At 36.2% G+C, this 13404-nt stretch overlaps 1 protein-coding gene across 1 annotated transcript in view; it reads left to right on the top strand.

Annotated features, from left to right (window-relative positions):
• The first annotated feature begins 578 nt into the window (after window positions 1–578).
• Window positions 579–13404, top strand: part of ccdc102a (coiled-coil domain containing 102A) — a 48623-nt gene continuing 35797 nt past the window's right edge. The window contains exon 1 of the mRNA XM_014001519.1: window positions 579–722. The gene's annotated coding sequence lies outside the window, so the exon portion shown is untranslated. The remainder of the gene's footprint in view (window positions 723–13404) is intronic.

Here is a 13404-nt window from a genome sequence, read left to right as displayed (position 1 = left end):
CATATGTACTAACTATTATAAAATAAAAAGTGATGAACAATCTTTTATACTTCAAAGTGTCGCACAAAATCACTGTAAGCTACAGTCAGTAAGTCAAACTATTCAGTAGTTATTGTTTAGCCTGTTGAAAAACAGCCTGGTTATTGTTGATTATGAAACATATACAGTTATCTAATGTATTCAACCTGAATTCAGGTTGTTTCCCTGCTTTGACACAGCTAGTTTGAATGAATAAGTTATTAACAATCTTCTGAAGACCTGCTGAATAGCAGGGAAACAAGTAAAACATGCTGGATAGGGGGTACTTGAGGACCAGCATTGGGAACCACTGTTCTAGATGAAGCTGGTACAGATATTTCAAACGGTATAAATGTAGCTACTTAGCAGGAGATTCCCATATTTTCAGGTGGGCGGGCTTTGCTTTGCTCAGCCAACCAATGAGCAGACGGCTGAGTTTGAGAGCAAATCTGATTGGCTCAGCGAAGCGAATCCTTCTCACATCGCCAGCTGATTGGTTGAAGGCATTGTGTCCAAACGCTCAACATCCGCCTGATATCTTTTGTCAGGGTGGAAGTCATTTTCAGTCCAGACTGGAGGAAAAAAAAAGAGGCTGGAAGCCGCTGGTCGGAGGATTGGTTGTGGGAAAATAAACGTGGAAAAAAAAGGAGCTGAATCTCGTATTTAATCACAGGACAGCAGCTGTAACGATGGTGTYGATTAAGGTATGTTTTCAGATGCTWTTGTTGTTAAAACGAAGAGGTTGGTTGGACTGAACCCGCTCTGCTTTTAGAAACYGAGGTGTCGAATGATACAAAGTCATATTATTCTCGTTTAATTTATTTATTTGTGGTTTTGAGGTAATCATTGTGTCATTTACATTGTAAATACACTCTTGAGTGTTGAAACTCCTGCTCAGTTTAGATCTGCAGGTCTTCTAACTTCTGTCTGCTCACAGAGATCAGCAGTAGCTTGATAAAGAATTAGCCAATTAATTGTAAAGTCACACATAAAGAGTTTGAACAGGGAATTAATTGGAGTGTAAATGGAGGAGGTGACAGTATTATTACAGCTACTGATGAAAATAAATACAAGGCTTTACAATGCTTCTAAAAGTCCTGCAAGTTTAACAATAAAATAAAACAACAACAACTGAAGCAGCATCAGAGTAAATAAGCTGAATACTTAACCCCCAAACCATAAAACGCACATGAAAAGTGTTAATTATCAAAAGTTAATTATCAACCATTGTGACAGGTAGAGGGAATGAGGCTGTGCTCTGAGGGGCAGACAGCAGATTTAAGTTTTATTCTGGGGACAAAATAATTAAAAATGGATGCATATCACTAGTATAGCTGCCAAGTAAGCAAAAGTTATTTTTAAGTAATAAAGCAAGTATTATAAATTATCTTAATTTGTCTCTTGTTGGTAGATTTTCTTTGTGAATACAGTTGTTATTTTTAACAYGTAATYCAGTTAATAAGGGATGTACCGATTCACTCAACCGATTTGATACAATTCAATTCAAAAATACTTTATTGATCCCAGAGGGAAATTAGGTGTTGTTGTAACTCATTTAACTAAAAACTTATTGTAGATGCTGATGGCTGTGGGCAGGAAAGATCTTCTGTAGCGGTCTGTATTACAGCGAAGTTGAAGAAGCCTCCGACTGAAGACACTTTGTCTTTCTATGACAGTCTGATGAAGAGGATGATCAGGGTTGTCCACAATGTTCTTGATTTTATGTAAAATCCTTCTTTGCACCATCATCTCCAGAGATTCCACAGTCGTCCCCAGAACAGCACCAGCCTTCTTTATCAGGTTGTTTAGCCTTTTTAGGTCTCTGGCTCTGATGCTGCTGCCCCAACAGATGATGGCAGAAGAGATGACACTCTCACCAACAGACTTGTAGAAGATCTGCAGCATCTTGCTGCAGACATTGAAGGATCTTCCTTCAGAAGTACAGTCTGCAAAATACAGAAATACAGTCTAGAAATACAGATTTTAAGTTCACAATTACAATTCATTTTTTTTTCAACAAAATGAACTGTCATAATTTTATAACCAAATATGTTTCTTTTCTTTTAACATCATCTTTTTTGTCCCTGTATCTAACTGTAAACATCTGTTGTCTTAGTTGCAGAATGTAACTTCAAAATAAATAAATATGTCATCACAAAACATTTTTGTGACCAAGTATCAAACTGAATTTGACTTAAAGACATAACTTACTCTTGTGCAAAAACATTTTTTATGAATCAGTTCATATTTTAAGCAGTTATAATCAATTGTAAATCAATTATAAATAAATCCTCACACTAGCAGTTAAATGTGCTCATCACAAAGTGTAAAACCAGACATAAAAAGGTTGTCCTGAACTGGATCTTAAAGTGCAGTTTTGAAAGTGTTTCCTCGGTTGTTTTCCAGATATATTGATATGCGGTTACACATTCAGTGTTAACAAAGTACTTGGCTGGACCGTACAGGTCTTCATAACAGTGAAACCTGTAAACTTGGAAGAGACATCATGACTTCGTTCTGAAGTTATGACTTGTGAGGTATCGGCGGTTTGGCTCATTTGCTTTGGTGGTCAGACATCAGGATTTTGGCAATGGCCTTACAGCCAAGTCAACCATTAAATAGTAACCACTGAAAAACTCAAAGAGACCAGTTGTGATCATGACAAAGGTTGCCTAAAAAAGGGTTGGGAATCTTTCGGCACCTCACAATTTAACTAATATAGTATAAATCAATAAAGTATAAAATATTATTGCTGCATTTTAATGATCTTGATGCACCCTCCCACACCTCCACACCCGTCTAACTGCTTTGTAGTTTTAAAGCAAAGTTTTTATATTTTCAATTCACTTTCAGTCACACAGTAAATCTCCCATCTTCTACTTGTGTCTGTTGTGTGTTCGTCATACAGTAGACTATCTGGCCTCTGCATTGTGACACTTCTGTCTCTTATGTGTTCATCAATATTATGTAATTATTTACCAATTTTTGACATTAGCATATCAGTTCAGAATCGCCCATGTCTGCAATGGAATGCATCTATAAATGTTTTAGCTGCAAGTTGGAGAACCAGTAGGATTTACTGCATTTTGTGTTTCGTAACCAGGCTTACTTACACCCCAAAGCAACATGTCCACAAATAAAAGTTGTACAGTGTCTGAGTGAGTGCACACTCTACTTTTATCAACCCACTGAAATCAGGGCTGCCATGATTAGATGACTAGTCACGATTATGTCAACTATTAAAATCGTCAATGACTAATTTAATATTCGATGTACAAATACAAAAAATATAAATATATAATTGATAGTGGCAGCCCTAATTGCCACTACTGCACATGTGTGTCAAGGACAGAAAGGTAGACGCAGCAGTGGAGGGTGCTGCAGCAGTTTGGTGAGAAAAAAAAGTTAGAAACAAAAAAGCGATGCATCAACTATTAAATTACGATTTTAATAGTCAACTAATCGTGGCAGCTCTATCTGAAATGTACTTTTTGCTGACTGAAAAACTACTTCAGAAAGATTTTTATATTTGCTTCTGATGCGCTCGAAGAAAACGTCTAAGTGGTACCATTTCTTTAGAGTTTCCTTTCCAGGAACTGAACATATTTATGGTTTTTATTGGACCATTTGTCAGCTTTTGTATTTTAAGTAAAAGGTGAATTGTGTTTGTCTGTAGGGGGTGAGAGTCTCTGTTTTTACTGGCTAGTCTGGGATGTCTGTTTTAAATTGAACTGCTCTTTCATTTGCTCAGTAGTCTGGCAACCTCTGCTGCAGGACTTGTGTCCATATTTGTTGTGTCTGAGAGGAAGAAGAAAAAAAACTGTTGCTTGCCAGGTGACAGGATGATTGTAGTCCGAGCTGTCGCGTGCTGGTATTCATTATTTGCAGTAATTAGATGCGTCTCCACCACTCAAGTCTAAAGTCACTTTCAAAWTATTCAATAAAAAATATTTTACAGTGATGGTGTAGGACTGACTGAGAGAAGGATGTCGAGCATCATGAAACATCCCTGCTTTTCTCTCCACCGCTGCACAAAGTGTTGGGAGGTTCTGGGCTGCAGGCAGCACCATCTGTTGTACTGCTCATTGTGTGATGGCACCGCTGTGTGCTCTCTGCCTTCATTCTGTCCCTGTTGTTGTCTTCTCTCAAACACTTTATGTGTTTCAGAGCAGTCTCCCCTCTGGGTTTAACACACACACAACTACACACTCACTAACAAGTGAATGGCAAACATGTAAGCAGCGGGGTGACTTATGTGTGTGGTTGTCATAGAAACTGAGGTGGTCTCACAGTGGGAAAATAAAAAAAAAGTAAGAATACAGGTCGTATGTTTCCTACGGAGCCCCCCGTCCCAGGGGTCATGGTGGAAATAAAATTTGAGGTCACGGGTATCAATTTATCAATCTGTGTGTTTCCTAACTGTTTGAGAAGCAAGCAATACATCATCATTTGGGTTCAGTAACATTTTTAAACAAACCATAAAACATGTAAAATTACAAACTTTACCTCCTTGAGATTTAGTATAAAACAGCTCAAACTCTAAACTGGACAGTTGTTTAGAGAGGAGATAAATGTCTGGTGTGATTTAGGTGAAAACGTGGATAATTTTAATGATGCTACAGCCTGAATTTGCAACTTGTAAACAGTCTGTACACCCTTGTCTTTCATTTTCTTCACCCAAACTGAGAACAAATCAAAGCACAACACCTGCTGCACACAGACACCAGTGCTATTGCTAATAGGGTTGGACATAATCGTATCGTGTGCAATTAATCRTCAGRAAAACATTAATTGATTAGTTTTTGGYACTTRACGATTAATACGATTAATGCYACYAGGCAGACTGACYGGGGATTACTCCGGTTAGTCTGCTCGATGCTCMTCTCCRCTTCAAATATGACAAACATTTWAAAAAARGTTCTGTAATTTATTTATCTWCCAACACAATTTAAAATTTGATGTACAGCCTGAAGTCTGTAATTTTGATACAACTTGGAACAGATTTTTACGAAGAGCAAGTCTTTCCCACTGAATTGGTCATGTGATTAGGGCATAAGGGTGTCCTGGGGATTAATCGTCAAATGAATTGTTATTGGCTAAATACCACAATTAATTGTGATTTTTTTTGCCAATATTACCCAACCCTAATTGCTAACTTGGGATTTACTAAACTATGTGCACGGATTGAAAACCCGTGTTGGGTTTCTTAAGCAGATTATTATGACCTCAAATAATTTTTTTACCATCACTCCTTGGAGTGTCCATATTTTCTGAATCAGACACCATTTGACTGATTTTTTTTTTTTATTATTGTTTGTTGACGACGTTTTGTTTTTCAACCAAGGAAATTTTGTAGTTGAAACACAACAAAAGTGCTGCGTTATTGATTTTAAAACTGCAGTGAGCTCAAAGTGACCAGTTTGGAGACTAGATTATAAGCAATGGATGAATTTTGTTGGTTTATTTGAGAATTCCTGTAACTTTTTCTGTCATAGTTTTAGGTTTGTTTCAGGTAAAGTAATCAAGGTTATCAACAGAAAAGATTTAAATCTAAATGCTACTGCGTGTTAGTACAACATTAATGTGCTTACACAATATCAAAACCTATGTCTGCTGTTTGGTAATGAAACAATCAACAACAATCAACCCTCTGAATGTAAATTTGTCGAAATTTAGCAGAATACATATGGTGTTTGAATATATCTCTTACACAAATTTCCTCTTCACACAACTTTTCCCATTTAGCATGGAAGCTGGGGTGTGCAATGATTGTTTAAAAAACTATTTTTTGCACATTTCACAAATAAACATCAATAAATTATGTCCATTTCTTTGCTTCCATTCATGTTTACCTCATAGTAAAGATCATACAGCCCTAATAACAGTTGCAAAGTTTTCTTGCACACATGTCCAGAACCAAAACAGGTAAAATGAATGGTTTAAATTTTCTTCATAAAGCATTTGATCCCTACTGAAAAGCTTCACGTAACATCTCTATGAATGTGTGGGAACTTTCTTGCAATAAATGTAAAATTTGCAGGTTTTATTAACAGTATTTGTATTCCCACGCTGATAAAAGCATTGTAATGAATTTGTAATCATGAAAACTATCTGACAAATGAGCCCAAACAGCTGCGCTTTCTTTTATTTTCACTGTAAAATGTCAAAGGATCACTGTTCACACAGTGGCTGCTGGAGATTAGCATCAGTTCTCGGGGATTGGGAGAGGAAAAGGCGGGTAAAAATTGGATGGATGGATGGATGGATGGATGGATGGATGGATGGATCCCTGAGAAAGAAACTGAATATTCATCTGCTATCTGTAAAGGCAGCTAGAACTCAGTGTTATATTTGGAGCTGTACTTGGAGAAAAGCCCTTGTTACAGTCAGTAACTGTTTGATTTGGTAAGTTGACGTTCTTTGTTGTCGTCCCCAGCTGGCAGACAGAATTCCAGTCCAGACTGACTGCAGTTCTGAGGGGTCAGTCTGCTGTGTCCTCATGTGAAGTTTGGTTTGGCTGGATTGTTCCGGTATGTGGCCTGTGTCCGCCCTGCAGACCGTTTGTTGGCCCGTCTTCCTGTGTGGAATAGCGACATCCTCTCATTTGCCGCTCCACCCCCAGATCATCGGGCTGAACCAGAGGAAACAAGTCTTTGCGTTAACCCTGTGTCTGCTTTTGTCATCTTTGTGTTAGCTTCATTTATACATTTATACTTCTGTATCTGCCTGCTGCTACTCCGTCTAACTTATACTGTAGCCTGGCGGTAAGAATGTTGCCATATTTGTTTTGCAGTTTGAGGAACCTGAAGTGTACTGGCAACCTGAGGCCCTTCTTCACTCCTCAGCTGTTTGACACATTCCAATCTCTTCACTTTTATTTACTTTCCTCTTTTTCTTTGTATTTCCATTTCGGTGTAATTTATCCACTAGCCTCCTCCTCCGCCCTCAGTTTTCATCACCAGATCAGCAACTTCCAGTAGTTTGATCCTCACTCTGCTATACGCTGAATGTCTACAGATGATCACAGAGAAGGAAAACTATCAACACATACTGCGTCGTTTTTTTAAAACAACATTGTTTAAATTATTATAGTTTTTAAAAGCTTTTTTTTGTTAATTTCCAAAGTTCTTACAATTTTTTTATCATTCACAACATGCTTCAAAGCAAAGTTTGAAAAAAGTAATATTGTGTCTTTAGGAAACAGAAGAGGCAAACGATACAGTCAGTTAAAGGGCTGTTTGACGGAGGAAATTTCTGAGGGTTAAGACGTAGCTGTTATGGCTTCTTCTCTGCCGAGTGGTGTAGTTTTGTGTATGTTTACATATACATGTTTTTGCTACATGGTGACAGTGTTGTATAAAGTACGTCAAAGTGATACTTGAGTAAAAGTACAAGTGTCTTATCATAAAAATACTTTGGTAAATGTTAAAGTCTTCTCTAAAAATATTACTTGAGTAAAAGTCTTAAAGTATCTGTTTTTTTTCTACTCAAGCATCAAAAGTAAATTTCTGACACAAAATCTACTTAAGTATTAAAAGTAAAAGTACTGAGTAAAAATGAGCTGTTAGATTTTCCAAAATGACATTTATTGGGAGGTGACTTCTCAAAAATATTTTTTTCTAACAGCGTGCAGTTGTGATGGGTTGTGTACAAGCTAGTGTGTCAGAATGGTATATACTGTATTTATACTTCTCATCCAACCACAATTAAATTCACTCTATCTAGGAGACACAATTTATCAGGATAGTATTTTTACATAGTTAGGCTATAGAAATGACCGGTAAATGGAATGGAAGTCAATGCAAAGTCCCCATGAGGATAAAAGAATAGACGTGTGCACATCTGTCTATGTTTAGGACCTGGTAATTATGGCAAGCAGTAGTGTTTTAGTTAGAGTAAACAGAGGAATTCTTTCTGTGTGCTTTTTGTCACTGACACTAAATATGTATTTCCAAAACTTCCAGTTTCCATCTTTGCTCCCTTTGCGTCTGTGCCTCTTAAGACAGTAGATGTGAGATTTATATAATGTTAAAAGTAAATTTTAGCTCATCTCCTAACTTTATCTACAAAATTGGTGATTGTTGAACTTGGAGCTATTATTATTCTTTTTTACACATTTTATTTTAATCAGAKCAAATCAAATACACAAGTTATTCAAGTTTTAGTAAAAGTTTCTTGGAAATGAATGTAATCAAAGTCATGGATACACAACTTGTGCCTGTTTGTTTTTATGTGTGGCTACTTTGTGTTGGTTGAGATTAACCAAAAAAAAAAGTAAAGCTCTAACCTTTCTGTTTTAGAGGAACCACCAAATGATGTCAGAGCCTGTTTCTGGTCGACTCTAGGTGATCTGTCTTCCAGATGTGGAAAACTGAAGCTGCAGATGACTAAACTGGGCGGAGTCAAGGGACCTCTCTCTCATTCCCATCACTTAGATTTATAAGAGAGTTCAAGCCATCAATTTAGTTTTTTTTTTTTTTTTCAAATTTTAGTGTAGTGTAGTGTAGTCAACCTTAATATAAAACACCTCTTTAACTTTACTCGTAAGAACTGGATTGCTTTTATAAAGCTGTCTAAAATATAGTATATTATCTAAACTGCATAACAAATGCAACCCGTTAAAGTCTTTGAAAAAATGTCTTGGTGTTCCTTGAAAAATATGTTGCTCTTTTTTGGGTTGTTTATAGTGTGAATGAGTGAGAACACAAGGAGTTACTGCTTCATGTGGCTTGTTGCTGTCTCAAATGTGATTTTGTTATTTAAAAATCATCCTTCAAGAAATCTTATTTGCTACTTTGGATACAATTTAGTGTTAAGGTGCCTAAAAAAACAGGTACTATAATTGTCTAATTGTCTCTTTGTTTCTATGCAAACTAATTTTCAACCTGTACTTAGCATAGTTTCTGTCAGCCAGTAGGGCACATGGACAGAGATTAYCTTGTTTCTTGCACACAGGTCATTAAAACTACAGTAAGATGCAGGTTAACTTTTCAGTCATGTTGCAGGATGCTCTGGCATCAGCCAACAAGTTGTCCACTTGACAAATAGGAGAAGAGTCAAAACTAAACTCTGAGGCGTTTGAGTTCATTTGTTCATGCTAATGCTCGTTTGAAGCAATGATCCAGTGTTGCTGGTTCAGATACATGCATTTGCACCTCTGGGTAGTCTCCTCATTAGACCTCACAGTTAATATTAAAGTTCTGCCAGAATAAAACCTGTTGTAGTCAGTAACTCTGCATTASAATTATGAAGTGTTTTCCAGTTTCTGTGCACTCATCAACAGCATTCTCCTCCATCATCCAACACCAGCATCACTCATCTTCCTCTCTGTCTCYCCCTGCCCTGTTGAATAAATGATGGTAATGTGACCCTGCTGCAGACCCTGCTGCAGTGTGTGCTGATCCGGACCCTCTTGACATACTGAAATTACCCAATACAAAGGACAGCACTTTCTCCCTAACATATGCAAATTTTACACTTCAGAGCTTTTCAAGTTTGACTCCCTTTCCTAAAGTTTGTATACCATTACTATTTGAAACCTATGTTTGTACAGCATACATGTGAGTTTGTGCTGGTATGGAMGGTTCTTGTCGAACACTGTAAAGAGGACAGAGTCATGGTTCAGGAATGTGATTTATAATTTCCCCATCCTGGAGCCTTTTGTTGAAATAACACCTAGGGCCCAGTGAAGTTCTCTTCTTTGGTAGATTTGCCTAGACATGAAGAAGTGATCCAGTAAGGTCTACATAGGTCTACATTTTATTAAAGCAAAACAGAAAGACACATTAATCAGTTTAGATGAGGAAATATTTAGTTTAACATCAAAAACAGAAAATGTAAAGGGCATTATTATCATTATTATTATTATTATTATTATTATTATTTTGTGCATGTGTGCAAAATAGTAGCCCACATATTAAACTCTCTGCTGGAGGCATATAATTGTACAGGGTGAGTCAAAAGATACAAGACATGCTCTTATGTTGATGCAGAATGATGGCTTTCAAGATGGGGGCTATGTTCTAGGCATAGCCTAAAAGAAAGCTCCCCTCACTCATTACTTGCTGGGGTTTTCAGATATTTAATTTTCCATTTCCTTTCTGAACTAAAAACGTGTCCTGAAACTTTTGACTCACCTGGTAGCCTTACTTATTAGATATCCGCTTGAGTGTGGTGAATATTTGTTTAGGTTGTTCAGTTTCTCAATTCACAACGTGCTGGCTAAGAAAATGAATACTTTTCTTGACATAGCTGCTGGTTTCAAATGTATTATTTATTATGTTAAAGTTAGGTTTTTAATTATTTGGCATAAAATGGGTAAAAATTTGGAATACCCATTTGTGCATGATGATCTTGGTTTCTCACTTAGAGTACATCATCCTTTAAACACTAAAGAATTAAACATCTWCAGCTACATATAAAAAAAGATATACCGCATTAATACAACCCAAATGTTGTGGGTAAAAGTTACAGCTTTCAATACAAATTTGCAAAATAACATATTGTTAAAACAACAAAATGAAACTGACAGATGAAAATAGGGTGGGTTAAAACTCTACAAGGTATTTAAAACCTAATCTAGCTTTGACTTTTGATTTCATTTGTCAGCTGTGAGGTGAGCTTGTTTGTTGTAAAGCAAAGTACAATTCCAGGAAATGTTGTAAATCTAATAAGTTGTTCACATAATATTTAACCTACATAAATACATACCCTGCATAAACCTAGTTTCTAATATAGATGCTTACCAAGATCCTTGGTACCTGTTGTTGTTGTTGTTGTTGTTGTTGTTGTTGTTGTTGTTGTTGTTGTTGTTGGGAGTTTTACTTTTTAAACCAAATGAAATGAAGTTTGTCAAGGTTTCATAAACTTGCATGGCCTTTTTAATCTTAATAAGATAGTGGTGTGAACTGTTATACAAAAAAAGAGCATTCTTAAATTGGGAATTGCTTTAAACATTTTGTCTTGAAGTTGCCATTAGAGTTGGTCTGGCCTGTAAACTACTGCCAGATTATTCAAACAGGTAGGACCTGTTGCAAGTTAAATACTGACTCTTGATAACAACTCTATGGAACCCCACTTCAAAACAATCTGAACTAACCCTTTATGACATCTCACATAAAACCATGTGTCAGATATTGGGCAGCACGATGGCTCAGTGGTTAGCACTGACGCCCCACAGCAAGAAGGTCCTGGGTTCGATCCCCGGTTCGGACCTGGGGTCTTTCTGTGTGGAGTTTGCATGTTCTCTTCGTGCTTGTGTGGGTTTTCTCTGGGTATTCCGGTTTCCCCCATCCCCAATAACATGTACAATAGGTTGCCTTCAGGCCCAGGTCTCCCTTGAAAAAAGAGATCTGAGATCTCAACGGGACTTGCCTGGTTAAAGAATGGTAAATAAAATAAAAAAATAAATAATATTACTTACCATTTGTGGCATCACTAGTTTTGCAAAATTGGTTTTGATGCTTATTAAAGTCTGACAACTCACTACTAAAAGAAGAACTTTATATTTATTCAGGGCAAAAGTCAAGCAAAGTGTTGTGAAAATGTAACAATTTATGGCTCCTCTTGTTACTGTGACTAAATTCTGGTTTAATATTCTGCATTAAAGTATGATGAAGAACTTTAACTCAAAATTCCTGCCCACAGTTGTTCCTCAGAGGCCATGTAAAATAAAAAAAAGACATCAACCAGTTATCTTTTGTCTTGCTGCTCAGATATGGTTGATTATTTTCTTTGATGAAGAAGACATAACTGAGTGTAACATCCAAAAAGCTTTTCACAAGCCTATTTGGTATTTCCTTTTGTGAAATGAACTGTTCATACGGTTAGAAAAAAAAAGAGAATCTCTGCTTTGAAGTTTGGGAATTTCTTATTGGCTCAGCTCAAAGAAATCTGGGACTTGGAAATGAAGACTGGAGCCGAAGCTGAAATGATTATGCTCGCATTAGAGATGGAGAATTGTGCTGTAAGCAATTTTATTATTACAGGATGGGTTCTGAAAGCTTTTGTTCTGTGTATCAAAAGAAGTGGTCTTATTGTTTCATGTGAATATTTTTTGTTACCTTTGCACTCCATATTTGTAAAGCTTCTTTTTTTCCCAAATACTTCAGAAATGTTTAAAATCTAGTCTTCTAAAAAAAAGCTTTGGTAGGTGACAGTACATCAATTATTAAAATATTGTGTTGGTTGTATAATCTGCCCTTTGCTTCTGGCAGGCTGTTGTAACATATAATCAAACAACACATTTATTTCAAATTTTTTAGATAACACTTTTCCTCCTCGTCAGAATTACATTTTTAGAAACAAACTAAAACATAGATGTTCATACTATTAAAAATTACATGTATAAGAAATTGCCTATTGTTTCTGGATCAGGAAAGCTTATTTTGGGATTTTTCTTTTGTCATGTTGTCAGTCACATTATATTTAAAATGCAACCTCTATCAGCCATCCAGGACATGCAAATCTAGAAAGTTAAAGACTGCAGTTGCTTTGAAAATGCTTTGAATTTTTTTATTATTATTTTTATTTCTTCACATTTAAATCATTCACTTGGGTCTGTATAAAGTGGAACTGCAATGCTTTGGTCTGAAACTAACGTTACCAACCCTCTTTCATCTCTTTTCTGAAGTGCGTCTCAAAGTAGCTCATTTCGATGCTGTCTCTTTAAATCCAAACAAGGCACTTCACAACCTGCCCTCCTCCCACTTCCAGACTTGTCCGCACCAGTTTGAAGAGGGGTTGTGGTTATTTAGCTGCGCAGAAACGTTTTTATTCAATTTAATTGAAAGATGTCAACAACGGAAGACTTGCGAGAGGAGAATGAAGACCACACAGTTGTAGGGAAGTCCAGACCTTATTTATGGAAGCGAAGAAGTAACATTATCCTAATTAAAATGGATTAATAGAAATGCTGTTTCATTTTCAACATGTACCTGAATTTTTTGACTCATAAGTAAAATTATAAATACATAATCCAAAATGTATGTTCATTTTCTTCTCCAAGACTGCTCAAAGTGTAAATTAATTAAAATTTTCAACAAAACAAACTTTGGCATTTAATTTTCAAAACATGTCCTGGTAAAAAGTGACCAAAATTCATTTTGAAAAGTCAAATCAGAAAATTATAGTGCATTAGCAGAAATGCTTTTTCATTTCAAAGTCAAACCTGCATTTGCTTACTCATAAATAAAATTAGAAATAAATAATCCAAACTGCATTATCATTTTCTTTTCCAAGACTGCTAAAATTGTAAATTAATTAAAATGATAACTAAAACAAACTTTGACATTGACTTTTCAAAATATGTACTGCTAAAAAGTGACCAAAATTCTTTTAGAAATGTCCATCCATCCATCCATCCATCCATCCATCCATCCATCCATC

The sequence above is a fragment of the Austrofundulus limnaeus genome, unplaced genomic scaffold, assembly GCF_001266775.1.
Source record: "Austrofundulus limnaeus strain Quisiro unplaced genomic scaffold, Austrofundulus_limnaeus-1.0 Scaffold9, whole genome shotgun sequence".
NCBI classification, from domain to species: domain Eukaryota; kingdom Metazoa; phylum Chordata; class Actinopteri; order Cyprinodontiformes; family Rivulidae; genus Austrofundulus; species Austrofundulus limnaeus.
Note: the sequence above shows the minus strand (reverse complement) of the source record. Positions and strands in the feature narration are given on the sequence as shown.